The sequence below is a fragment of the Palaemon carinicauda genome, chromosome 42 (assembly GCF_036898095.1).
Source record: "Palaemon carinicauda isolate YSFRI2023 chromosome 42, ASM3689809v2, whole genome shotgun sequence".
Classification (NCBI taxonomy): Eukaryota; Metazoa; Arthropoda; class Malacostraca; order Decapoda; family Palaemonidae; genus Palaemon; species Palaemon carinicauda.
This window is the reverse complement of record NC_090766.1, coordinates 27976594-28001285: the sequence shown is the minus strand read 5'-3', so window position 1 is coordinate 28001285 and position 24692 is coordinate 27976594. Positions and strand designations below refer to the sequence as shown.

The window sequence follows — 24692 nt, the reverse complement described above, 5'->3', positions numbered from 1 at the left end:
GAGAGAGAGAGAGAGAGAGATACGTTAAGGGTAGTCAATGAGGTTAAGAGAAGGGGGGTGGAGTTAGGTTAGAGATAGCCAGTGAGGTTAAGGGAGGGGCTGAAGTTAGGTTAGGGGGGCACCCTTGTGGATCGATTTGAACTGCTCCTTATCGATATGGACCGGTTAGAACTGATCCTTATGGATCAGAGTCTGGCTGCTTTCCCTACTTTTATATATATATATATATATATATATATATATATATATATATATATATATATATGTATATATATATATATATATATATATATATATATATATATATATATATATATATATATATATATACATATACATATATATATATACACACACACACACACATATATATATATATACATATATATATATATACACACACACACACACACACATATATATATATATATATATATATATATATATATATATATATATATATATGGTGGGTTTTTAAGGAAGGTTTTCTATCTCGTTATTCCTCTCTTCGTTCCTCCCTCGATTATAGGAGAGAGAGAGAGAGAGAGAGAGAGAGAGAGAGAGAGAGAGAGAGAGAGAGAGAGAGAGAACCATTTGCATTTTCTTCGTTATTGAGATATATATTACCATTATTAAAATAAAAGGCGATGCATATGGCGAAATCGATTTCTTGTTCCTCCAGGGAAATTGGTATGGAATTCTTCCACTCAAATCAGTCTCTTAGTTTTGGTGTTCTGGAATATTGACGTGTAAGTAAGAAGAAGAAAGAAGAAGAAGAGGCAGCAGCAGTAAATCAAGGTGCCTTAGTTTATTGCGGGGCAATAGGAGTTTATATGAATAGCAGACCAGACGTACATAAAAGCATAAATTCCCATTTCATTACCTGCTGATAATAATGTTTCTAGAATAAATAAAGACCTTCGTGCTGGCAAAAGAACCCTTAATTTGGAAATGATAAATGTTTGCGAGTGCGTGTGGTTTCTCCTTTGTGGTAAATTTGGCAGAGGCAGATCGTCACTTGTGGAAGAAGGTGCTCGTCGTATCGGCTGCCTGCTGATACCAATCTTTGTCCCAGAATTGCTTGAACTTTCTCTTCAAAGTGCTTAATTAGCCTTTGTGTACCTACAGGTTTACCCATCAGCAAAGTAAGACATTCTTTTATAGACACTTTCATACATAGTTATAGCATTGAGGAATCCCTGGGGTTGCTGTCTCACTCGACTCATTGTTACCCATTCAGGTTTAGAGGATGAATATAATGTCATATACATAGCATGACAGTCAGGTGACCAGTGATTATTATATTATTATCAGTATTATTATTATCTGAACTGAGACTCCAAAAGGGAAAAATAGCCTAGCGAGGAAAGGAAATAAATGAACACGTAAGTTACAAGAGAAGCTATGAACAATTGAAATAAAATATTTTAAGAACAGTAATAACATTAAAACATATCTTTCATATATAAACTATAAAAAGAGACTTATCTTAGCCTGTACAAACATAAAAACATTTGCTGTAAGTTTGAACTTTTGAAGTTCTAACAATTCAAGTACCTGATTAGGAAGATCATTTTACAACTTGGTCACAGCTGGTATAAAACTTCGAGAATACTGTGTAGTATTGAGCCTTATGATGGAGAAGCCATGACTACTAGAATTGACTGCATACCCAGTACAGTCTGGGAAGATCTAGTACCGTGGTTGCTTTCATAGTTGATTAACCAAGTGGCAAGAGATTCAGTAGACTCATCGACTGATATAAAGTAGTCATTCAAAGTCAAGGCAAACTTCACTTTTGTTATCAAGTGAACAGGTTTTTTGCAAGTAAATATATTAGGAATATTAAGACGAGTAAATTTTCCTTGAATTAGGAGAAGAGTGGGGGGGGGAGGCCTTTGCTGAAGCCCTCCCATTTTTTGGCCGAAAATTCACTTTTCAGAAAAGATTCAAATATAATAAACTGTATACATTTAGTAACTCATAAAGATTAAAAAATATAAAATCATATAAATTTAGTAATTCATTCTTTATAAGAATTTCTATTCAAAAGTAATTTCTCGAATAGAAGGTTTTTGTTATCATGTATTTCCATGTTAGAGTAAAGAATAAATTTACTTATATGTATATATTTACATCATATATATATATATATATATATATATATATATATATATATGTGTGTGTGTGTGTGTGTGTGTGTATATGTGTGTGTGTCTCATGTCGACGGATAATGAGACATCGGAACATCGGTTTTTTATTCACTTTATTATAAAAGGGTTCGTGAATACATTTTACATAGCCCGATACTCTTCAGACGAGTAACTACTTGCTCTTATGATTGCTCGTATAGTACTGCTTACCCCTCAGGCAAGTAAATGCAATGTTGCTTTGTCAGTAAGCTAAATTATTAGATTTTGTGGAAATCTCCACTGTGTTGGATATAGACTCTTACCATTAGGCTTTCAACACGTCACCTATCAGAGTTAACCCCCGTCACCTTTAACAGAGTTCGGTGATAGCAGACAGCAAATTATGACAGTCATAGTACTCTTAAAAAGGTCATTAATCTCACTGTATAAAACATATACTTCTACATATTTCTCATACAAGGTTTAGGACATTACCCCTCCCCCCCCCCCCCATGTTCCTCACTGCAGTAGGGGGCGTGCACTCCCCTTCTCTAGTCTAAGATATATGGAGGAAACTCCGACCCAGAATAGGGCATGACATGGACTAGACAGAAATGCAACATAAAATATATACATAGAAATCACCATAAATAATAGACATCTTCCACAAAAAGAAAAATGAAATATTGCATGTAAAAATGTACACAATATAATATAAAATAATTTCACTCATTTCTTCCTATGACCTCTGCAACTATAATATAGAATACCCAAAGTAAAAAAAAAAATTATATATCATTATCAGTATTACAAAACCTAATCAACAACCTCTCTCTGGTTGCAACAATATTGGCCTTTCAGGCGCGATAGGGTAGGAATAGATATTCCTTTATCCCTCGATTTTACTTGTCAGGGTTTACGGCACAATTACTCAACACAACTCATCACCATCGTTTTACTATTTTTAAAATCATAAATACACTATATTTGTAACAATTAATCGGTGGCCACTAGCCATTTTCCCGAGAAAATCCTTCAGCTTCCTGCCCTTCTCTTATAACCCTAGGTATCTTAAGGTATTCACATCTATACAATCTCTAACACTGCCTTTCGGGGACGTGCAGAGGGGCTGGGGTTGCTAGGGGGCCCCAAGCACCTGCCCCTTTTGCTACTGTATTAAAAGTGCCCTTTTGATAGGGATGTATTATAGGCCCGCCGCCTGTGCCGCCTATCTGTGTCAATAATAATAATAATAATAATAATAATAATAATAATAATTACTATTATTATTATCATTATTATTATTTCGTGGTAGGAGACCCTCTTTTAGGCAGGTTGAGTTAAAAGTAATGGCTGTATCGGCAGAGTTTATTTTCTTATCCAATTTTTCTATTTTCCGGATTGCAGCGCTCTAGAGAAGAGAATTATCCGGAAAATAGAAAAATTGGATAAGAAAATAAACTCTGCCGATGCAGCCATTATTATTATTATTGTTATTATTATTATAATAATAATAATAATAATAATAATAATAATAATAATAATAATAATAATAATAATAAACAGGAGCTTGTAGAAATGGGTATTATATCTTGGCAACACTGGGCCACCCAAGATCAGGTGACTGTATGTCTCACTGTCTGGTAACACTGGGGCTAAGGCAAGCTCAGCTCAGCTAGACTGACAACAGGCCAGGTAAGCTTTTCTCGTTATTTTAACTGGTATTGCCTCTGCATTAAGGCTTTGACTCCTTTTTTAGCTATAAAAAGTATAATAACAAAAAGAGTGAGTTGAGTAAATTAATAGATTTGGAGAGGAAAACAGGAACGCATACAGCCTGTGTTTCATTTCATTTGTTGCATAATGAGTCCAATTAAGTTCTTGAGCTGCACGTGATATTTAGTTTTCGATTTTTAAATCAACAATACCCAACTGGATGGTGAAAAAAAATCTGTTAATTTCTCATTTTCGTTTTTTTTTTTTTTTTTGTTTTTTTTTTTTTTGGCTTGTTTTTGCCATTTAGCATTCAAGAATTATGTTTATGTCGTGTTATTAATGATGTTTATGCTTATCTGAGTAAATATTGATAACTGCGAATCGGCGATCATGTTGTGGGTCCAAAAAGTCATATATTAGCAAAATATGCTGATAAACATGCAGTAGATGACAATGAAGACTCCTTTATTTGAACGAAGAACTATCAAATCAACTTAATTTTACAGTCAAGAAATATTCTCATAAATAGGAAAATGCTGTGGGATAGCCATGCTTTCCCAATATAGCTTTAGTCATATCCCCTTCCATTCTCTACCATACTTAAATACGGCAGTTGAGAGCATGTAATATACCATAAGAAACACTGGACTTGAAAGTGTCTTCTCATACACTGATTATTGATGACAAAATGCTGAAAGCAATCAGTAATGTCACAAGTAATGCAACATGTACAGAAGTTTCAGATATGTGATTTCATGGTGTTCGTAAGAAAGATATGAAGGTTATAGCAAAAAGTTTAATTTCTACATTCATTTATCTTTGCTTCCTTTGAATAAAGGATATGGATTTATGTACGTATATAATCACTTGTACCTTTTATTGTTTTTCTTGTCAATAGGTATTTTACACTGATGCCAAAAATTTAGGGAAATTGACTCAAATTTAGGATACTCCTGATTTTTTTCTTGGAACGTTTTTTTTTTTTTTTTTCTGTTATATTAATGATCTTCAGTATGCCACGGAAGGAGAGAAGAAAAAATGAGCTGGAGCGGGGCAGAAAAGATGCTGCCAAAGGTAGCAGAACTTTTTATGATTGGATGAAGCCGAGAGTGGCAGCTTCAACATCAGAGCAAGTGAAGGAGGAGGAGGAGAGCTGGGGGGAGACTCGGGAGAGTGAAGAGTCAGAAGCTGAAGATATGGAAGCAGACGACGAGTCAAATGAAGTGGACAGTTTAGATAACCTAGAGCAACAAGTTGCTCCACAGGAACCCCAGACTGAAGCAAGAGCAGAAGTGCCCGAAGTTGAAGAGCCATTTTCCATGCTTCCTGAATTACAGTATCCAAATGACCCTGCCCATGTTGTTAATTATAAGATATGTATTAGTGAGTCTTTCATCAGACTGCAATAATTATGGCCCATGTCAACCAGAAATTATATCCCAAGAATGTAGAGGGACACTCGTTTCAGAAGAAATGGTATGAAAGGAACTCATAGTTGGAGTATTCACCTCAGAAAGATGACATGTTCTGCTTCAGCTGTCGTTGGTTTTTGAATGAGGAAAAGTACAGGGGCCGAGTAGCTTGGAAATCAGAGGGCATAAGCAGTTGGAGGACAGCTTTAGAGAAAATAAAGGAGCATGCTAGTTCAGAGTCTCACATGATTGGTATGGTTCGATGGAAAGGGTTCCAAAGTCAAGCATTAGATATAGCTTTAGAAACAGCTAATCAGGAAGTACAAGCTGCTAGAGACAAAGAGAAGCAGAAAAACAGAGAAATTTTATGTAGGTTGATCTCCATCACTCTATACTTGGCAAGACAAAGTTTGCCATTTAGGGGCGACCAAGAAAGTTCTATCAGTGAAAATCGAGGAAATTTTCTTGAACTTGTAGAAATGTTTAGCAAGTATGACAGTATAGTTAAATTGCACCTTGATGTAATTAAAGAAAAACAAGAAATACTGAAAAGACCCCAAGTGTTGTTGCTTCCAAATAGGACTCAAAATGACCCGGTCAAGGCTTTGGTCATTTCAGTTAGAAGAGTGATATTAGAAGAAATTCACAAGAGCAAGATCTTTTCCATCCTCATAGATGAAACAACTGATGTATCACATACAGAACAGATATCTTTTGTTGTGAGATATGTACATGACTTCAAAATAAAAGAACGTTTCATACAAGTATTCAATGTGCAATCAACAACTGGTGAAGCACTGGAGAAAGAAGTGATCTCTATGCTTAATAAAAATAACCTGAACATAGATGATATGCGTGGACAAGGATATGATGGGGCAGCAAATATGAGTGGAATTTACAATGGATTACAGTCCAGACTCCAAAGACAGAACCCAAAGGCACTCTATGTACACTGCCATGCACACAGCCTAAATCTAGTATTAGTTGAAAGTGGAAAATCAAGTACTCGGTTTGTAACTTTTTTTCAGTTTGGTGGAGAAACTGTATGCTTTTATTGCTAACTCTTCAAATCAGCATGCTGCTTTCATGGAGATCCAGAAAGCAATGTATCCAGAAGACCACCCATTTGAACTTAAGAAGCTATCAGAAACAAGATGGGCTTGCAGAGAGTCAGCTCTTAGAACCATGAGGAAGGTCATCCCAGTTCTGAAGCAATTTTTTAGAAGAGATGGTGCAAAAACATCCTCCTGATGCATCAGCAGGGGATGCCTCAATATTGCTTTAAAGTATTAACTTTGAATTTCTTGTTTGTCTTGAGATTGCCACCCCAGTTTTTCAAGAAACTGCCTATGCCTCCAATGCCCTACAACAGAAAGACTTTGATTTGGCTGCCTCCTACAGAATTGTGGATGGAGTGCTACAAAGTTTGAGAGAATTAAGAAAGGAGAAGTTTCAGGAGTTTTTTACAAATGTTAAAGAGAGAGCTGAATCCATGGCCATCGACCTCCCCTCTAGGATTCCTGGACAAGGCAGAAGAAGAAAAATGACTGAAAGATACAAGTATAGTGCTACATCTGCTACTGAGGACCAGCAATATCAATCATTGGATGAGTACTACCGTGTGAGAGTATTTTATGTGTTTTTAGATACAATATCACAAGAGCTACAAAGAAGATTTAAAGGTGGAGACAACACAACATGGGGTATCCTAGATGCCTTTCATTGCATGACAGTACAAGATAACTGGAAAGAAGCTGTGAATGAAGAGGCATTCAATTCATTGCAAAAATTATGCCCATTTTATGATTTAGAAGAAGTAGACAAGCTACGGTTGGAATTAAAGATCTATTCTTCATTTCCTTGCCTGCCACAGAACACTGCAGCTACAATGCTCAACCTGATGAAAGAAAACAATGTCCAGGAGATATTGCCACTTATGCTTGAACTCTTAACAATTTATGCCACTCTACCCATCACAACTGCAACCTTGGAAAGGACCTTCTCCAAACTCAAGCTGGTGAAGACAAAGCTATGCAGCCTGTCCACTGAGAAGAGGTTATCTGATCTTTTGTTGCTAGCAGTTGAAAAGGATATCACAATCAACAACAGTGAAGTTATCAGCATATTCAAAGAAATGGCACACAGAATGGTTCTCTTATAAATATAAAATGATCAGGTCTGGTTATTAGCCAAGTGTATTGATCATACTGATTGATTTTCTTGTAGTCATTTATGTAAAAGTAATATATATAATTTTTCTTTTGTTAAATTTCCTAGTTCTACTGGTAGTCAATACTGTAGATTTTATGTTCATAAAAAACATTAGCCCACTAGAACCTATAATAACAGTCATGTTTATCTCTTTCTTGGATTATTAATGGCTAGTTTAAATAGATTTGAAAGAATATTTAGCCTGTATATATTTAGCCTCATTCATTTCTATATTTTTGCCCTTTTTTTCACTTGAGCACCTGCCCTGAAAAAGTTCTCTGCATGTCCCTGTTGCCTTTCCTCGAGGCTGAACTTTAATCCCATAGCTACTTGCCCTTCAGGAACCATCCTGGTCCCAGCAACCAGGAATCATATAAATACATCACTAATATAGCATCAGCCTGACGGATCACACCTGACCTATTTAACCTCTCTCTGTTTGTTTTTAGGTTCACTCAGCAGTGTCATATGTATTGCTACATTCAGCAAAATTATCACAACACTTTACTTCTACATTAAGCACCAACAGAAGAACACATTGTTATCATCAAGTTTATTTAGAACATGTCAAAAGAAGAAATGAGGTCTGTTTAAACAGCAACCTTTATCCCTACTCATCAACTCAGGGAATGTCGCGCATGCAGGGATAAGGAGGTACACTCTGATTGACACTTTTAAAAACTAGCTCTTCCGGAACCACATGTATGTGTGCCTGATGATGTTCAGACACTGTGCTATTAATAATGCTTTGTATCACTACTGTGTTAAATTTAACCATCTTTACTCGGTACGGACCCAAATACGCTGGCTCTAATTATTGTTTCCTAGGTTGTAATTGTTTCAAATACAAATGATCGCCCACAAATACTTTTACCAGTGCGGTTTTGATCCAAGCATCATATTTTGAGCTGTGTTATTGATTAGCTCTTTTCAAAAACCTTTCAGTGGTGTTCATTACTCTCCTTAAGAGATTTAGTAAATGGACACAGTATTGCTCAGTTGGATAATTTGCAATTGTTGCAAATTAATCAGGACCGTATACAGTAACACAGGATCCTGTCCATACACTAAAAAGAAAAGCGTGTCGCTGAGCGAGGCATTATATGCAATGTTCAAAGCTAGCTCAGCTGTAGGAAGCATTGTGTGCCAATGCAGGGGATCATCAGCCACTAAGTAACGTAAAATTTGCACCACTTCCCTATTATGCATTTTCACTAAGCCATTAGCTGAAGGCCTATAAGCGGTCACTGAAAAGTGTTCAATTTCCATCAAGTCCGTGACTAAGTTCACCACCTTATTTATAAACTCGAAACCATTATCACTTATCAAAATTTTCTGGCAACCAAACCTAGTAAAGAAAGAGCACAACGCCTGGGCTCTTGTATTTGCCGTATTATCCAACATTGCATGAGTATGAGTGTAACGAGTAAATGCATCCACAAATACACATACATAATTATGCTGTGTTATACCACTAGGAAATGGTCCTACCACATCCTTATGCACCCTATCAAATTTAATAGGAATCACAGGCCAATTCTGGCTTCTGATACAGTGTTTCTATGTTCTTTGAAACAGTTACAATCATGACAAATTTTTTTTATAATTTCCTATAGATTTTTTCATTCGTAACCAAAAGAAGGATTCACATGCTCTCCTTAACGTTCTATCAATACCCAAATGCCCTGCATACGAACCTGCATGTACAATGTGGATGGCTCGTTTAATTAAAGAGGGAGGAAGAGCTACCTGTGCACAAAATTCACCTCCCCTCTTCTTGTAAGCACAATATAAGATATCATTTTCTATAAAAAAAAAACTCTTATGAGGCACATTCAGAAATGATGGATAACTCTCTAATTCCCCTTTAATCACTGCGCGCACTCTTTCCATCCATTCCTCTTTTCTCTGTCCCTCTCGTACTTCCTTTATGTCACAACCTCCCAAGTCAATCACACCTGCATCATCAGGGCACTCATTCCGGACACCCCTGGTCATGTCCTCGGCCACCCACACACGTTCACGTTCACTATTCCCCCCCCCCCCTCCCTCTCTCTCTCTCTCTCTCTCTCTCTCTCTCTCTCTCTCTCGCCAACAAATCCACTAACCCCCTCTCTTTTTCCCTCCTGGATCTCATTTTCTGACTGCTCCTCGCGTGAATTTACATCCCATTTTCTATTTTGATGGGGACCTTTAATATTTTGGGTTCATTCTTCGTTCCTCTTTTGTGCCTGAGTTGTTACCCCTATTACTACACCTCTAGAGAGAGCATCAGCTACCTTCTTAGCTTTACCTTCTATGTGGTCAAACCACTTTTTGTTAAACTCTAACAATCTTTCAATCCATCTCACTTGTCTAGATGTCAAGTCTCCTTTGTAAAATGAAACATGTAAGGGGCGATGATCACTTTGCAACTCAATCAGCTGACCTAATAAAGAGAACCGATGCCTCTCTAGAACCTAAAGAATAGCCAATGGCTCTCGATTGAATGAACTATAATTCTTTTCTGCCCCTTTTAATGCCCTAGTAGCAAAAAAAATGGGCCACTGTCTACCTTTATCATCTCGTTGAGAATTACGCCACCAATAGCTGTCACTAAAATCGGGCGATCAAATCTATGATATGCTAGTAACTCATTGCTAGTTAAGACAGCTTTCAAATGGTTAAAGGCTCTTTCTTCTTCCACTCCCCAATTTATTATTTTTTGTTTCCTTAAAGCCTCTAAGGGTCTTGCTATCTCTTTAAAAACCTCCTATGAATTTACGGTAATACCCAGCGAACCCAAGAAACCCAGCTACTCCCTTAGGGGTACGTGGCCTAGGGAAATATCTGATAGCTTTTACTTTACTGGGTCAGGGTTGGATACCTTCTGAGTTATTATAGGAGCTAAAAATTCGACCTGATTAAAAAAAAAAAAAATTGCTCTTTGACAAATTTATTTTCATAGCATTACGACGCAATGCTTCTAAAACTTTACGAATATTGTTATTATGTTCTTTTCCCTGTCCTTTTCCCTGTAATTATGATATCGTCTAGATAAACAAGAGCATTATGGCCAATTAAGGGAGACAACACCGCCATCATTTCTCTAGAAAAATGACTTGGAGCATTTTAAGCACCGAAAGGAAGAAAATTAAACTGAAATAGTTGATAGTTGGCTATAAATGCCATTTTGTATTTACTGTCTTCCTGAATGGGTATTTGATAGTACCCAGATTTTAAATCAATAGTTGTAAAATATTTACTATCCTGTACCTTCACGAGTAATTCTTCGATCGAGGGCAATGGAAATGTATTATCCTTAGAGACTGCATTCAACTTCCTATAATGAACTCAATTTTATCGAGCCTTCCTTTTTCCTAACAGCTATAATTTGAGAATTCCAATGCTAAAGGGAAATCGATCAATCGTCCTGGGTGGCTCGTCTCCAATTGCAATTTCATTAGAATAATCACTAACAATGTCACTAACTACAGGTTGATATTCTGGCAGACGTAGTTTTTGAGCTTGCATAATCAAGTTCTGAGTGTGTTCGTCAGTGTGGGCTGGAGTTGTGGCTCCCAAGATCACATTGTGGCGGGATGTTGCAAAACAACCCCCACACCCTTGAATCACTCTAACTGACAATTGTCCCACAACACAAACTTTCCCCTTACTTTATCAACCGGACTCTTGGACAGAAGGAAAATTGAAACAAAACATAACCTTAAAGCTATATTACCTTACAAACTAAAATAATCAACACCAAAAGCATCCACATTCAAAATACTTAAAACTGATCAAACTTAATATTAAATATGCAAAAACCAAAACACCAAAAAAAACCCTAACAAACTTAAAATTAAATAAACCACAACCAATATGTATATATTATTTTATAGGACACTGACACTGTCCTCAACACAAGCGAGAGAGAGAGAGAGAGAGAGAGAGAGAGAGAGAGAGAGAGAGAGAGAGAGAGAGAATTTCATTTGCTTTAGTTTTGCTAAATCGTGCGAGAGTGTTTGTGTTTGTGTGTGTGTATGTGTGTTTGTGTATGTGTGTTTGTGTGTCCGCGGAGCGCGCCGAAGAACAAGTAGTTAGTGTATCGATCGTTGGTGGTGAGAAAGACTGTTGGTACAAATGAGATTGTTTTTTTTTTTTTTTTTAGTTAGGTTACGACAGTGGTGAATGTTTCGGAGGGAATGCTTTTTTTATTTGACTGTAGCTTAAGGCAGTTGTGTGAATGCTGGATTATATATATTTTTCGACCAGCGTGGAAGTGTTTTTTTGATTTTCTGAGTAAGTACAGTTTTGTTTATCTTTGTAGTGATTGTGAATGATAGGAACAATTTATTATTATCTTTGACTATAGTGCGATAGTTCAGTTAGTTAGGAGTGTTCATAAGTGTTTTTCTTTTTTATTTTGGCTGGCCGTGATTCCTCCTTTGGAGAGACTCAAGTTTTGAAAGTGGATTATTGTTGATGACCAGGCCTGTAATAAAGGATTGCATTTAGACTTCGCTATTTGATTGCTCAACTGTTGATGACCCGGCTTGTATACGATTTGTTTTTTGGACTGTTTTTGGATTTCTTAACGGATGATGACTTGGCCTTTGAATTAGGATTGCTGATGATGATGATGATGAATATGATGATGATGATAACAATGACCCCAATCAGGGAAGTAGTGTGTGCAAATTGCCACCCAGTGGAATAGTTGACCACCAAGTGGTGATACTGGTAGTTTGCCATAAAAGACAGTTTGGCTTGTGTTGAGGACAGTGTCAGTGTCCTATAAAATAATATATACATATTGGTTGTGGTTTATTTAATTTTAAGTTTGTTAGGGTTTTTTTTTTGGTGTTTTGGTTTTTGCATATTTAATATTAAGTTTGATCAGTTTTAAGTATTTTGAATGTGGATGCTTTTGGTGTTGATTATTTTAGTTTGTAAGGTAATATAGCTTTAAGGTTATGTTTTGTTTCCATTTTCCTTCTGTCCAAGAGTCCGGTTGATAAAGTAAGGGGAAAGTTTGTGTTGTGGGACAATTGTCAGTTAGAGTGATTCAAGGGTGTGGGGGTTGTTTTGCAACATCCCGCCACATTATTTTGGCGCCCGAACAGGGACTGCCGAGGTGGGATAGGAAGCCGGACTGTTGGACGAAGGACGGAATTAGGATTAAGGTTGAAGAAAAATGGAAGGTAAATACAAGGCTTTGGAGGAGTAATTGTGGCATTATAAAGAACGGGAGCAGATGTTGATAGTTGAGAAAGAGAGGTTGCTAGTAGAGAATGAGAGGTTGAACTGGGAGAATGAGGCGATGCAGAAGGAGCTTAGGGAGTTAAAGGGAACTGTAGAGAGAGTGGAAGAATGTGTTGAGATGAGGATGAAAGAGAATGAGGAACGGATGGAGAACCGATTGGAAGCTATGATGGGGCAAGTCATGGGGATGATGAAAACTATAATGGGTGAAGGTGCAGTCGGAGGAGTGTCCTCAGCTTCGGGTAATGGGTTGGTAGTGGAAGAGAAGGTTAAGGTAGGTGATAATGGGAAAGGAAGTGATAGTGATAGTAGTAATAGTGATGGTGATATTGAAGATAAGGGAATTAGGCATAGTAAGGATGAACAGAAAGGTGAGAGGAAAGATGAAAGGAAAGGTAAAAGTTATGTGAAGAAAGAGAAGAAAAAGTATCAGGCTGATAGCAAGGACGATCGTGAATGGGTGAAAGTGGTAAGTAAGAAAAGGGTAAGAAGGGAATGGTTAAGGATAGGAATTTAAGTGTGGAAGTGGATTCATTATATTCAAATGAGGAAGAAGGTAACAAGGGAGTAGACAGTGATGATAGCAGTGAGAATGAACGTGATGTGTGTAAGACTGTGTTTATGAGAGAGGTACCTCGGTGTGAAAGGTTCAATGAGCATAGCAGTAGGGATGTATATGATTTTTTCAAGGAGTATGAGAGGTATTGTCAGGATAAGTATGGTGATAGTAAAAGAGTTTGGGCTAGGGAGTTAGGAGAATATTTGACTGGGTATTTGTTGACGATGTATGGAGTGATAATGAGTGTAGGGGACGTTGATTATGAAAGTGTGAAAAAGAGAATAATTGAGCAGGTAAAACGTATGAAAGGGAGTGTTAAGTATAAGCGTAAGAATGATTTTGATGAAGCACGGATGAATGCAGGAGAAGCGATATCAATGTACGTATGTAGGTTGGAAACGTTAGCTAGGAAGAAGTATGGGGACGAAGGCATAAATGAGAATAAGGAGTTAATGAAGAAGTTTTTGGCTACTGTACCCGAGAATGTTGCCGAGTTTGTTAATTTGAAACGGAAGGAGAAAATGAGGTGGACGAAAGAAAGATTGACATGGGATGATATTTTAGAGATAGTTGAGGATTACGAGTTGGATAGATGTATGAAAGAAAGTAAATCTGTGAGTGTAAGAACTGGAATGGAGGAAAGTGTGCCAGAATTTGTTAGTTTTAGAGATGCTGTTATGAGAGGACCGATGAGGGTAGCTGATAGTGTAGTAGATAGGAGTGTTAGGGCGAGTAATGTAGGAATACCTGTAAGGACAAATGAAGGGTTTAGGCAAGGGAATCAGGTTTGGAGGGATAGGAGTTTTAGTGCGCATCGAGGTATGTCAGATAGTCGTGTCCGTAATGAAAAGTGTTATAGGTGTGGAAAGGAAGGTCATAAGAAGAATGAATGTAGATGGGCTCTAGGTGCTTGTTTTGGATGTGGTGAGGTAGGGCATAGAATTAGCGAGTGCAAGAAAGAGAAAGGGGTAAAATGTTATCGGTGTGGTATGACAGGGCACATAGCGAGTGGATGTCGGAGTAATCGTACAAATGTGATTTGCGGTAATTGGAGTCCGGGATGTCATCATCCCCATGATGACATCTTTCTCTCTCTCTCTCTCTCTCTCTCTCTCTCTCTCTCTCTCTCTCTCTCTCTCTCTCTCTCTCTCTCTCAGGATTTGGCAAAAACAAAAATTAAAATAAAGCAAAAATAAATCCTCCACAACATTCTTAGTAATTTCACATAACTCCAATTCACACACAGAATCACTTCCTGGCACAACTCTTTTATTTGACAAATTAACTATTGCAATACCTGATTTGTTCTCTTTTATTTTTTACAAGCCCTCTAAGACTGCGTGTGCCCATTTGTCATGGGGTTTAACTATGACCTTGGTTCCCTCCGGGAAAGGCTGACACTGGGTCACTGATATTCTCATAAGTGTCTGGGGAGTCAATACTCCTCCTCTTCCAGATAGAGCTGTTAGCTTACTTAATTGTCTATCCTTTCCCGCAAAATTCACTCTCCCGCTTTTGTTGTTATTTCATCTTTTGCCCTGCAAATGCATATTTGATCACTCATTATAAAATCCAAGTATAGCCTCGATTCCTGGAATTCCCAAGGTGGGCAAAACAAAAAAATCATGTGTAAACTTCACTGATCCCACCTTAAAGATGACGATCGTAGTATGCGTTGCCTCTAGTTGATATCCTCCTGGTGTGTTGAGGATGATGGATGCCGTTGACTGTGATGGGTTTGAGGAGATTCCTTGTTCAAGAAGCGAAACGCTGGCTCCTGTGTCAATCAGCGCTCGAATGGATTTGTTTAGTAGGTCAATCCTGACTGCTAAAATTCAGAGCCGCCCATTAGGATATGTGGGGCACGTGCCAACGACCTCGCTTGCAATACCGCTGGCCCCTGCTCCTGTCTCTAGTGCTGCGGGGGTGAGGTCAGTGGTACCGATGGGGGCACAACTGCATGCTTGACTGCTTCTGTTGTCATGCGGGGGGGAGAGCATCAATCTCCCTCGTCTCCTCCCTCTGTTTCCTTTTCCTCAGATGTTGGCCTATGAGTGGTGTGCGTGTGCCACAGTTGCCCGCCCTCGGCGTTTTTTGCTGGGCATTCTCGAGATAGATAATCGTAGGCCTGAAAAGAGTAACAGCGAGAGGGATCCTTGGGTGGGGCACTCCTCTCGTTGGTGCCCCTCTCCCTCACACTGCCAACATCTGAAGACTCTTCTCACATAAATACGGGTTTATTAATCTGTGAATATATTTAGGGGCAATTTCTTTTTTATCACTTTCTGGAAGATTGGCACTCCATGTAGCAAATGAATCATAATCTCAAAAATATGAGTTGCAAAAAGGAGAACGGACTCATCCTTGAGAATTTTTGGCTTATAATTTACTTCCACATCACCTTCCCTGGGAGTGGGTAAGGGGTACTTCTCAATTAAACGTCGTTTTATTTCAGTATAACTTTCAGCAACCTAATGACCTATATTGCTTTTCTTTTTCTGACCATCCATATGTGGCTACTTTACGCCGTTGATCATCAAAAGGCCTAACACTTGCCTGGAATTCTGGCAAATTTCGAACTACAACGTTTTGAGTATCTTCACTCGGCTGTGCATGTGTGCTTTCACTCGTGTACGTTTGAACTTCGTTTATTTATGTCGGATATGCTGTGGTTGAGCGTCGCTCTCCTTCTCGTTCAACTAAGAATCTGTTTACTAAGTCAGCTAGGTTATCTAATCTATTTACTAAGTCTTACGTTCATTGCTCTCGTCTATATTCTTTATCGACATCAATATAAACCAGGTACTCCTTCGTTTTCATCTCCCGCAGCACCAGCGTATGCTATGTTAGTCCTTGCATATCTAGGCCTTTTGAACTTTTATTTTACCGGTTAAAGAACAACTTTATTCACAGCATAAACAAATAGACGTATTCTTTCACTTGACACCAATTATGTCCCATGTCGACGGATAATGAGACATCGGAACATGGTTTTTTTTTACACTATCATAAAAAGGTTTGTGAATACACTTTACATTGCTCGATACTCTTTAGACGATTACCTACTTGTTCTTATGATCTCTTGAGTGGTACTGCTTACCCCTCTGATCAATTAAATGCAATGTTGCTCTGTCAATATGCTGAATTGTTAGATTTTGTGGAAATCTCCACTGTGATAGAAATGGACTCTTACCGTTAGGCTTTCAACACATCACCTACCAGACTCAACACACGTCACCTTCAAAAGAGTTCATTGATTGTGGACAGCAATTTATGACAGTCATTGTACTCTTGAAAAGGTCATTAATCTCACTGTATAAAAAACATACTTCTACATATTTTTCATACAAGGCTTTGGATATATATATTATTACAGTCGTGAGAGAGAAGGGTAATTTACCATTTTAGCAGGTGGGTTCAATGGACCATAATAATACAAAATAAAGGTATTTGAATGAGAATACAATCAAACAAGATTTAAATATAATAATGCAAAAATTATTTACAAAACATTACAATCAAACTTAAAGTCCATATAAAAGGAATGGACTCTTACTGTTAGACTTTCAACACATCACCTACCAGACTCAACACACGTCACCTTCAAAAGAGTTCATTGATCGTGGACAGCAATTTATGACAGTCATCGTACTCTTGAAAAGGTCATTAATCTCACGGTATAAAAAACATACTTCTACATATTTTTCATACAAGACTTTGGATATATATATTATTACAGTCGTGAGAGAGAAGGGTAATTTACCATTTTAGCAGGTGGGTTCAATGGACCATAATAATACAAAATAAAGGTATTTGAATGAGAATACAATCAAACAAGATTTAAATATAATAATGCAAAAATTATTTACAAAACATTACAATTAAACTTAAAGTCCATATAAAAGGAAACAAAGGGCATAAAGGACAAGAATGACACAATAGGACAAATGACAAATGACAAAGGACAACCACGTCTCGAAAAGTAATCACTCTGGAAATTGAGAACACTTGAAACAAAAGCACAATTTGTTATTAAACCCTTACAATAATATCACTTATACTTAGGTTATAGATACATTACAGTATTGGGGGACTGCTTCCCTGCCGGGCACTAAAGTCCTTGGTTTACTTGCTGAGTGGAGACTGATTGAAAATTACATTTAGGGGTCGAAAAAATTTAGGATAGGCGGACCAAGTAAGAACAAGGAGTGTGAAACGAAGGCAAACAAGTTTCTGGGAAAGGACAAAGGAAAGTGGTATACGGGAAAACAGTTAGGCAAAATATATACATGTACATACCAATTGGTAACTTGTTAAAGAATAGTTGTTACCTTTGTTAAAGATACAGATATATTATAATAGATATCATTGTTCATTAGTAACTGATTAAGAATATTTGTTACCTTGGTAAAGATATAATTACATCAAATTGATATGATTATTCATTAGTAACTGATTAAGAATATTTGTTACCTTGGTAAAGATATAATTACATCAAATTGATATGATTATTCATTAGTAACTGATTAAGAATATTTGTTACCTTGATAAATATATAACTACATCAAAACTGATATGATTGTTCATTAGTAACTGATTAAGAATATTTGTTACCTTGATAAATATATAACTACATCAAAACTGATATGATTGTTCATTAGTAACTGATTAAGAATATTTGTTACCTTGGTAAAGATATAAATACATCAAATTTGACATTAATGTACACAAGATAAAAATTCCTGGTACGTACACACACCACGGTTTCATATATATATATATATATATATATATATATATATATATATATATATATATATATATATATATATATATATATATATATATGTATGTATGTATATTCATATATATATATATATATATATATATATATATATATATATATATATATATATATATATATGCATATAGGGCTTAGATATTTTATTAGGTGCCCAAAAGATACTTTTTTTTTAACATATAGGGCTACAATATTTTATTAGGTGCCCATAAAACACTTTTTAACTTTATATATATATATATATATATATATATATATATATATATATATATATATATATATATATATATATATATATATATATATAATGCAATGTCCTGGAGTCTCTTCAACTACATATTACTAGCGTACTGACCGCTTTTCACACAATTCTCAGTTCCAGACAATTTTACCACCCCCCCCCCACGAGTCAAGTGAAATGTCCAATTTCAAACGGCTCTAAATATAAATGCTTTCAATGCAATAGGAGTGTTGTCTGGACGTAGCAAAACGTTCCTCTGGAGCTCCACCTGTTTTTGCCTCAACCTACGCTAAGCAAGCATGTTAACAGCGATAAGAATCATCACCGTAACACTGATTGATGCCAGTGACATGTAGAAACGAAGATTCCCCCCTGCATAAGTCTGTGACGGGTGGTCCATCTCGGCTAATTTCGTCAACCGATTAGCCACCCGTACGTTGTATGGGAGAGGTAAGGATAGGATTTTAGTGGTCCACATGAAATTCGCGAAGTAGGCCCGTTCCCTGATGATAGTGTTGATTCCTTGGACCGTGTAATTCGTGGACGTCCCGATGCAACAGTAAGCTGCATCGAAGACCTGGGAGTGGGTCGTGGATCCGTCCGGGCATGATACATTGAAACCGGCCTTGTCGTATCGTATCCACGAGCCGTTGTTCAATCTATAATTGAACTTATTATCGTCAAAAGGATAAAGTTTTTTCAGACAATCTTCATATGTATGGGAGAGAGAACCGTTTAGCACTATACCTAAATCGCATGAATCCATTGATATACGATGGAATTCAAAGGAGTCATTTGTACATACTTTATTATGCATTGCTTCTGAACAGTGAGTTAATTTATCTAAGTCTCTAATGACCGTATATGGTTCCTTATCAGGGGAAATCAATACGTGTCCTGTCAAACTGGATATTACTGGACTTGAGTTATTCGTCATGAAAGTTGGGAATGGTGATATTTTGTATGCTTGCCAGGCATCAGAAGAATCAAAGGGAATTGTAATCATGATCCTGTAATTTTCAACGCTTACTGATATTAAGCTATAATAAAATTCTAACTTATGGGCGTTTAACAAAGGAACATAACCCATTTTCTTCCGTCCGTTCTCCAAAATTAACGTTAGGTCTTTAATTGGCAAAAGATGCGGTGATAAAACACCCTAGTTGCTAACGTAATAGCTTCCACATAGTCTTTTGATTTCTCAATAAAATGTGAAATTTTAGTATGGATATGATCTATTTTTGAATCATAATACGTTAACGTTGCCAGCAAGTTTTGTACTTCCATAATCTGACTGATATTACTAGAATGCTCGTTCACCAAACTCATTATTTGATTAATTGATGTTAATTTATTCCTCAGTTCTGATAAAACTAGTTCGTTTTCATGTTCTAAAAATTCAATTTTCTTATTTTGATTACTGATTTTAAGACGATTTGAAATTCCTAAGCCTAAACTTACAATAGATCCAAAGATGTTTAGCACAGCAAGAATAACGGGTTACGTCTTTCAAGGTTATTGTGTCGCACTGTCCACATCAGTAGGTCACGAGCCAGAGCTTCTGCCTCGTCAGTTTTATTTTGCAAGTCGTATGATAACATTTCTGCAACGCTTAATGTTGGTGCAAGCAAACTCTCTGTATTAAAAGGAAAATGACGTTGATGCATTTCATTCATGAAGCAGCGTACCTTGACAGGTCGCTCTTTAAGTTAGTGACGTCATTCTCTGGGAGGAAAATTGCTTGCATATTTACTTCTATAACTATAATGCTTGATGTAATGAAAACGTCTTCTGTTCTCTCTACAATAGTGCCATATTTAAAATTTATAATTTTAGTTTTAGGGCTCTTCCCATACGAAAAAAATGTCTGAGCGAACAATATCACTTCCAACAATAAAATCTTCATTTTTGAAACCTACAATGAGAAAAACATATGCAATTACTCCTGTTGTAAAAAGAAATGTTTACATACAAATATGATACAAGTTTGATAGATACAAAAATTTCCCTTACTTCCTTCTCTCTTATTTTAATTTCTTATGTGAGCCGATGGTACAATTCTCTCATCAGTGGGTTGGGATACGTTTTGAACTCTAAGTCTATTGGCCGTTAATGTTTCCAAAATGTCAAATGGGCCTTCAAACTTAGGTGTCAGTTTGTAATTGAGTCCTTTACGTACATTTACTTGTATGTAAACATTATCACCCACGGTATATGTTTTAGTTGGCTTCGCTATTTTATCATGATTCCTTTTCAATATGATTTGTGATTCTTCTAGATTCTTTCGAAGGATATCATAATGACTTATGCTTACATTTATAACATCCTTTAGAGGATTTGATAAATTAGTTGTAGGCGTTAATACATGGAAAGGCGTTCTAACTGGGGTACCATACAGTGCCTCGTGCAGCGACATTTTAATAGATACATGATATGAGTGATTCAGAGTACTTAGTACCACAGGTATGGCAATATCCAGTTGTGGTCTGATCCCCCTAGTGTAACTCTTGATATGTTTAAAACCTTCCTATTCGCTCTTTCCACTAGCCCATTTGACTCTGAGTGATAGATCATGGTATTGATTTTCTTTATGCCCAGGAATTCACACAATGAGTTAAGGAAATGATTATTGAATTCTCCACCCGAGTCTGAGATTATCATGTGTGGAATTCCATGTTTACAAATGTAGCACTCGTAAAACTTCCTAGCGCATTCAATCGCGGTTTTTAGTTTTAAGCGCAATCAGTTCTGTATATCGAGTCAAAGCATCTATAATTACTAAGAGGTGCTTATTTCCTCTGTCTGACTCGTAAAACCTGTTAATAAATCTAAATGTACTCTTTCAAAGGGTTGATTGGGCATGGGATAAGCCCCTAGGCTGACAGGTGTTTTCGTGTGCCCTTTGTTTTCCTGACAAGTGCGACAATTAGCTATGTGCTTTTTTATATCTGTAAGCATCGTATGCCAATAAAACAATGATTTTGCTTTCTGTGACATTATGGAGAACCCCGGGTGTCCATGCAATGGATTTGCATGCAACCAATTTAGGAGAGTGGGTTTATGTGAGATTGGTACCACTACCTGGGTCGTTACTCACCTGTGGTGTATTGCGGGTTTTCCCTTGTCACGGATTTACACAGAATATTATCTTTGATTATATAATTCTGTTGCGTATACTTTATATATTCCTTTTCCTTAGGATTTCCGTTCAAAGCATTTATGATTTTTTCTATTTGCTGATCTTTTCTTTGCTCAGTCTGTATTAGTTCAGCGCTCCAGCCCAGATCTTCCTGTTCAAAAACTGTTTTAACAATAGGCATGGATGTTGATATATCTATTAATTCAGCTAATGGCTCCGCACAAGATGACACGGGGTTGCATGATAATGCGTCAGCAATGATATTTGCTATCCCAGGTAAATACCCGATCCTCGCGCCAAAGTCTTGGATGATCAAATGCCACCGAGTTCATTTGGGGCTGTGACTAAAGCCTTTAAAGAAGTCGGTTAGGGGCTTATGATCAGTAAGAACCTTGACAGGATAACCGTATATTATGAACTTAAAATGCACTAGTGAATTAACAATAGCTAGCCCTTCCTTGTCTATTACTGCATACTTACCTTCGGAAGGTCTCAGTTTACGTGAATAAAAAGTTATAGGGAAAAACTGTTTGTCATATTGCTGAAGCAATACCCCACCTACTCCTAGGTCTGAGGCGTCTGTTGCAATGAAGAATTCCTTACCGAAGTCAGGAAATTTTAAGATAGGAGAACTACACAGTTCATCTTTCAAGGTATCAAACGCCTGTTGATGCTGCTCAGACCATATGAAATCTACGCCCTTCTTCGTAAGATCGGTTATGGGAGCGGTTATTATTATATAATTGCGTATAAAACGCCTATAATACCCACTACATCCCAGAAATTGCTGTATTCCCATGACATTAGTAGGTATCGGAGAGTTACGGATAGCCGACACATTATCGTGGACTACTTTAAGACCTTGACTAGACACCGTAAAACCTAAATAGACTAATTCTGTTTTGAAGAATTCACACTTACTAATCGTTACCCTTAAATTATGCTGTCTTAGTCTCTGTAGCACTAGTTCCAGTTTATGTAGATGTTCTTCTAAGGTATTAGAAAAGATTACAAGGTCGTCCATATAGGCATGCAATATCTCCCCTAACAAGACTCCAAACACTATGTTTATCATTCTAGTAAACATTATGGGAGCACAACGTAAACCAAAAGGCATACGAAAAAATTCATAATGTCCCCTGGCTGTGGTGAAGACAGTGTATGGGATACTATCTTCTTCTAATGATATCTGGTGAAAGCCTTTAAGTAATTCCAAACTGGTAAAATATTTGTTCTGACCTAGCAAAGATAAAATATCATCAGTACATGGCACTGGGAATCAATCAGGGATTGTTTCCTCATTTAAGTGACGGAAGTGTACGCAGATACGCCATGTTCGATCTTTTTTCGGTACAATTATTAAAGGAAAATTATAAGGGCTGTTCGATTTCCTAATGACTCCTTCTTCTAGCATTTTACCTACTTCATCATTTATCTCATTCTGGAATTTCATAGGGAGTCTGTATGAGGGTACATAGATAATTTTCTGCTTGTCTTTTAACTTTATTTGGTATTCTATGACATCCGTTTTACCTAAGGATCTACCCGTAGTGGAGAAAACATCATGATATTTAGTTAAAAGATCAAAAAATTTCTGCTGAATTTGCTCTTCTTGAATGTCTTTATTGATTTTATTTTTCATAGATTGCAAAAGAGATTCATCCGCAACTGATTGAAAGTGATTGATCTCAGCGACGGTAAGAATGCGATGTTTATAAACTTCCACATCCAAGATATGTTGATTTTTGTGAATTACTAAAGTGGTATTCAAATGATTACAGACTTCAATATTACATTGTTGTTGTGAGCCGACTGTATAAATAGCTTGTGTGACGGACAATCCGTTAGTTTTCAAAGTGTCGGAAAGGATTAATATTTCAGATCCCGGCCAATTTTTTCTTTACTCGCACTAATATATTCAAAATTACATTCGGCTCAATAGATTGCGTGCAAGATGATATTACGGGTGAACGAGTTGGGTCGCGTATATTATTTCTTTATTCATGAGACAAGTGATTGGTTCTTCAACGTACGTTACTGTTTTATTTGTCGTCTCCTTTTTATCCAAAACTGATTTTAAGGTATTAGAAGACTTATAGAATTTTCCTTTGATATACACGCCGTGTTTGGCAGGAGCTAAGGTAATGTTTTGAGTGCCCATAGACGGGTATCCTATAATTACGGCTGGATACATATCAATGTTTTGTATAACGATAAAGGTATCGGCAAACGTGCGCTTACCGACCTTGTACTGAACATGAGTTACTCCTATTACATTTAATTCATTATTTCCTATACCCGAGAGCCTTACCTCGGACTTCTCTATAGGGAAGTTCGAAAATAACAAGTGATGAGTCCTCAAATCCATGATATTATGTTTACTACCAGAGTCAAAAAACAATGTGAAGGATCGGTGTTCTAAATTTACAGCATATAATGTTGGTCGTAACTCATTTTGGCTTATTATTGCGTGAATTTGTTGCAAATCTACGGGAACCTGCACTGATTTATTGGATTCGGCCGTGTGTTTCATAGGAAAATCTATTGCCTCACAATGATCTGATAAATCATTAAACGGATTACTTGATACAAAGGATGTTGATACGAATTACCCAACATCACTCTCTTCGCCAATGGAGTTAATTATGTGGTATTTGCTTTGCTTTGCACATTCTGAAAATTTGTCTGACCTTGCGAGTTCTGGCTAGACGGCCCAGGAACAGAGTTATTTGAAGCACTATTTGTTTGTTTTTGATTTCGAACTGCATTGCCGTTTGGCTGTTTCTTTTTTATTAAACTGAGGATTTTTCTTTTTATTTCCATAGGGAACTGTCTGGGTGTTTCTAGTATTCTGTTGTTGATTATGCGGGTAGCATCGACTATATGATTGGGTTGAACTATTATGAATCGAACAAAATCGCGTCTTACAGTCTGCAATCAAGTGACCTTGACGTTTGCAATTTTAACACGTCATTCCTGCAACTTGATTATTAACTATGTTTACTTGTTGTGGCTTAGTTTCATTTTTTGCAAAAACTTGAGTAAGCAAGGGATCAAGGTCAGTACACTTAGACATGTGTTTCTTTATCTGTTTATATACATCTAGTTCTGTACTTTCGGGCATTAGCTTTTTATCAAAACACCGCACTAAAGCCTCAGACAACATAATTGTCATGCAAGTTAAATACATTAGTCGTAAGAAATCTTTCACGGCGATGTTATCGCCTGTAACCCATG

The 24692-nt window shown here is 36.9% G+C and overlaps 1 protein-coding gene and 1 pseudogene across 2 annotated transcripts in view; both read left to right on the top strand.

Moving 5' to 3' along the window:
- The first annotated feature begins 862 nt into the window (after positions 1 to 862).
- Positions 863 to 24692, top strand: part of LOC137632949 (uncharacterized) — an 85002-nt gene continuing 61172 nt past the window's right edge. Inside the window, exon 1 of one of the 2 annotated variants that reach the window (XM_068365074.1) lies at positions 863 to 1145. The gene's annotated coding sequence lies outside the window, so the exon portion shown is untranslated. Of the gene's footprint in view, positions 1146 to 3782; positions 3828 to 24692 lie in introns of those variants that run through there. The other variant, XM_068365075.1, reaches the window with a different exon arrangement.
- LOC137632994 (uncharacterized) lies at positions 4862 to 7161 on the top strand (annotated as a pseudogene).